Source organism: Limulus polyphemus, unplaced genomic scaffold (genome assembly GCF_000517525.1).
Source record: "Limulus polyphemus unplaced genomic scaffold, Limulus_polyphemus-2.1.2 Scaffold197, whole genome shotgun sequence".
NCBI lineage: Eukaryota > Metazoa > Arthropoda > Merostomata > Xiphosura > Limulidae > Limulus > Limulus polyphemus.
The window spans coordinates 200,549-205,960 of NW_013665807.1; positions in this window are offsets into that span (position 1 = coordinate 200,549).

Below are 5,412 nucleotides of genomic sequence, written 5' to 3' on the forward strand. Positions count from 1 at the left end.
ATCCTCGTCATCGAAATCGAATTTAAAGAAAGATGGTTTATAGACATATTTTAATGACCATGTTATATATATCAATAACAAATCTAATTGTTTTGTAGGAACAGTGATTAAATAATTCATTCTGTTAACACGGAGAACCTTTGTTTCATCTAACAGCTAACTGTCACTTTATTTTGAACCTTTAAGAAACAGCTAATCATCAACGGATTCTACAAATTTCTCGTTAGGAATTCAGAATCAGATTTTGAATTAAGCCTTTTAGAACGCATTGGTTCTTAATGGTTTTTCTATACTAATTACTAGACAATTTTATTTGCTGTAAAGTGTATAGAAACTTAGGGAAATTATTGATATACAAGCATAGTTGATAATGACTGCGCGGTATCGTTAATCTTTGATTTATGTTGTAATTTACGTGTTGGTCAAGTTTGGTCATAAAATTGTTAGGAATTCATCATAAATATTTACTGAAAATACACATATATTCTTGTACTTTAAAACGCTAGTAAATAATTTCCTTTCAGGTATTTAGTGAAAGAGTTAATGTAAGTGGATCAAACTATCAGAAGATTTGAAATCAGAGAAACTAGTTTCGACACATTCTTACATCTTCTTTAATTTGTAATGAAGGATTATTTTGATTTTCTGTGACGAAACATTTTTTTGAATAAAACGTATCATAAACTTGAAGTGATCAAGTAAAGAGTCATTCCATAATATTTTTACACTCATATTTGTAATAAAATATCATAATTTGTTTGGCAAATATCTTGATCCACGCTACGATATGTAAAACGAGACTTTTTATTTAGAGATTAAACACAAAAAATTACCAAACTAAAGTGGAAGGCTTAAAATATTATTGGATTTTAATATACACTCGTAATTGATTTTAAAACTATGAATAAAATTCAGTAATATTTAATATTCTTAACCCTAACATATGAGACTTTGAAGTAAAAGTGTTTTAATGTATTCTCTCAATCAAGCTAATTAGAAAAACTGGAGGCGGAATACAATGTTTAGTTGCTATACGGCGATCAATTTAGATGTTGAAAGGAAAGATTAATCTCACGAAAAGTGACAATCGAACGAACTGAACGTAATTATCACAACAGAAGATCTTCGCTGTAAAGGAGGTGATGTAGAGTTGTCAACCTTTTTATTTCTTCAGATTTGGTAGGCCTACTGCGTTCGATGATTATACCGACAACTACACTTTGGACGTAACAGTTTGTCTGTGTATAACTTTTCTTATCTTAGACAACAAGGCAATGTTCAATAATTATAAATGGCAAGCCTTTTACTTAAAGATAAAAAGACAATCGATTTCTGTATTAAACGACACGCAGTCATAATGGGTTTGGAAAGTTTCAATATAAAAGCTAAACGTTTTGTAACTTGATTGAAAGCAGAGATGTGAAAGAATTTCCTTCATAACGTCCCAAGTGTTTATATTGTTACGACAGCGGTAGTCACGTGACCCTGGTAACACGTCATGATATTCCAGAAGATTCACGAAAAAAACGAGATGTACGCTTTTTGTATATATAAAACCGGTAAGAAGTAACGGCAACAATGTAAGTGAATTGCAGACAGAGATAGAGACGGACAGTTGAGTCAAGCAAATGAATCGTTCGTAGTGAATTATAGCGTTTGTTTAAGTTATAGCGTGACTGTGGAAATTAAGTGTATTGCAAAGTCGTATTGAGAAAGAATAAACTAGTTTTATTTAAGAAAGGACTTGTATCGCTAAAGTTTCTTCGGAAATAATTTTTACTGAAAATTAACAAACGAACACAGAGGCGTAACAATATTCATGAAGAGATCATGAGAACTGAAAATAAAAGTTTTATAATTGAGAAGTTAAAACTTTATCTTCTACAGTGTGTTGTGTCTATCATATCAATATATATTTTGATAATCTGTATAGGGCTAGGCGTAGCCTAGGAGATAACGTGTTGGACTGAAGATAGAAGGGTCCAGGATTTTAGGCGTGATGCAACTGAATACTTTCAGTTGTGAAGGTTTTATAAAAATGACATTCAAGCTCGTTATACGATTCAAAGAGCCAGAAAAAGCAATTGTGGTAGTAGTTGTTGCTTTCTGGTGACATTTCCCCTGGTCATTAATTCAAAATTAGGGACTGCTTTACCTGAACCCCAGGGACTTCTGATTTGGCTCTTTAGCCCATTTGCACCTTAGATATTCTAGTTTTCAAATTCCAATAAGATATATCTGCAAATAATTTTTATACGTTCCACACTAAAGGGCTATGTTCTCTAGCTTTGTTGTTAAACGCAACTGGCTATCTAACACGAGTAGTTCACTATATAAATAATGAAAAGATAGATTAGCGAAACTTGGCAAGAAGTGTTCTTTTTTATTCGTATAATACGAAAATTAAGACTGACAACACATTATGAAAACAAAATATATGAAGTTTTTCAGTGATAGTGAATCACCCCCTTCTTTTATTTCGTTCTTGTTTACTTAAGTTCCTCAAAAACGGTTGTTTGATCTTTATCATATTAGATACAGTTATTCATGCGTTAATGCGCTTTGTTCACGTTACTCAGAAGTAATTGGACAACTACAGTATATATTATTTTTTCCTAAAATCTTGGTAAATTGTCCACAAGATACAAATTATTATCTAAAGCTACCAACTGCTTTGTAGGATAGTAGCCGAGTAAAGACTTTATCTCTTAAACCATGTTCGCGATTGAGTCCGACCACACGTTACACCAATCATTTTTTATCATTTAGTGAAGCTGGTGTAGTAAAAATTCGTTATTTTTACGCATGATAAGGAATTAAAATAAACTTAACCAACTGCAAGTACATATACACGTTTGTGGATGCGAAAAGTTTTGAATTCTTGAATACATAATATCTTATAGCCACCCAATCCTACAAATATTAGACGTTTACTAGTTAGGAAATTTGTTCCTAATTTTATTCTTCTACTAACAGCGAGGATGGATTCCTTACCAGCTAAGAATGGTTGCTAACAGCAGTAACAGCGGATAAAGCGATAGTCGAGAGTTTATAATTCCAATTACAATAGGTGATGAGATCACACAGTTTGTTCGCAATGGGTTAACAGCGCAGTACTGAATACTAACCGAACCCCAGATTTTTGTGTTTTATGTCGATACATTTACTTCTGAACACCAGCATGCATTTAATGATTCTAGTAATAGTCTATTAAGGTATCAATAGATATTCTGACTTTTTCTGTCAGCTTGTTATGAAAGTATGTAAAAGACAGAAAAAAACAACAACTCATAGTTAAGTTCTAACAGTATTTGTTTTGTTTATTTCTTTTACACGTTTCCTATACACTACAGTCCCCAGAGACCGCGAATCTCAGAAAAGTCAAAAAGATTTATAGGTAGGATGTGGCTAAATCACGTATAATAAAAGCAGAAACTTTCACGAGCTTTCGTGATATTCATCGCGCTTTTCTGATGCGCAACATTTGACAGATACTGCTATCATTAACAAACATGTCATTAAAGGTGAAAGGTTTCTGTTGTTACTTCTATCACGAGATTAACATTAGTAATAAATTTCTACTAGTACAACAATAGAAATGGTTGATTATGACTATTGTAAAATTGCTTCTGAGAATTAAAAACAAAACAAAACCGTAGAGTTCTTAAACAGTATACAAGTAAAGAAAAACTTTTCAAAAAAGGAAGTAAATGTAGAGATAGCTAATATCAATCCTTCAAAAATAATGCAAACAAGATAGTAGAGATGACAGGATCTTGTTTGCATTGTTTTTGAATGATTGATATCAGCATTTGCATCCCACATTTGCATCCTTTATTGAAAATACTTTCTTTACTTTTTTTAATGCAGTTTTTCAATAGACATAGGAAGGTTGTATTTATAACAAGTTATAAAGTTCTAAATACAATGGGGTTCCAACTGTAATGTTTATTGTTTATCTATTATTGGCTGGAAATTCCTGTTTCACCCTGTACTGAAGCTTTTCAAAAGAACACTACATATCTGTACAAAAGCTACTTCAAGAGATAATCATGATTTTTTTAAATTAAATTACTACTAGTTATTAATAATACTTATGAAAGACGATACTCCGTTTGAAACTATATCACCTCAGTGAAATTGGTTAACATCATTGTTTTGGTTTTTAAGTTATCATATAACAAAAAAGAAGCAGAAGAAAGAAGAACAAGAAATTCAAAGTTTTTGCTATGATTTTTACAGACATTCCCATAACTTGTGACTCAGTCATTACATAGATATTGTTATGAAAGGAAACACTGTATAGTATTGTAAAGTTCTGATGATCTATTGAGGAGATATTTAAAATACCATTTTGATGAATAATCCGAGCCATCCCTACATAGGCAGTGCTACCGCCTGCCTGATAATTAATTGTGAAATATCTTTATCGTTTATTAATTGATAACGGAAGTCGGAACTTGCACATTTTACAGGTTAAATTGTAAATACATATTTTTAATCATATCCCTCTATACAAGTATAGATTATTAAAACAAATCATCTAGAAATAGAATATTAATTCAACAATAGATACATTTTAGGTTACGTGATGCTACTCTTTGTAAGGATTTTAGGAGACCTCTCACAATCTGCTTACCAGCTTCAAAGCTATAATTTATTAACAGACCTCATTAATTGATATGCATCAAGAGAATATATTGATTTCTCGACGCTGCATTTGTTAGTAGTTGAGATTAAAGCTGGTGACAGATATTTCAGATAACTAATTATGCATTCTGGGTTATAAGGTACCATTAAAACGCAATATTGTTCGACTGATACTTATCTATAAGTTAAAACTTGATAAAAATAAAATTTTGCACTTCTAGCAGTAAAAATGGGTATATATAGCACCTCGGCGAACAGCAAGATTATGTTGTGGCCTTGTGATCAAACTCTAGATTTCGGAGCTGACGAACCAAATACTACTCTGTGCGATGCCACAAAATATTATCCACACTTTAAGCTATTGTTGTGTTATAAGAGTGACGGTCAATGGCTGGATACATTCCTTCTGGTAAGTAGTTCAGAATTAAGTACAGAATAGGCTACATGCACTGTCAACTATAATCCTGTGATTAAAAACATCAACGATCTCTGCGACTTAAGATCACACCTTGCAAATTTAAAGACGTTCGTGGTTTGTTTACGAAGAAACTATTCTCTTTTGGAAAGTGAAATATTTTAACATTGATAAAACTGTTATTAAAAACAGAAATAGAAATAAAATCATTGAGAGATATTCGATGAGGTCTCGGTCGAAAATATCAAAGAAAATACAAAGCATAACTTTCTTTGACACGTCAATCAAAATTAATTTGATGTAAGTATTTTCTAAAATTACTACACTTTATCTGACATATAGTCAAA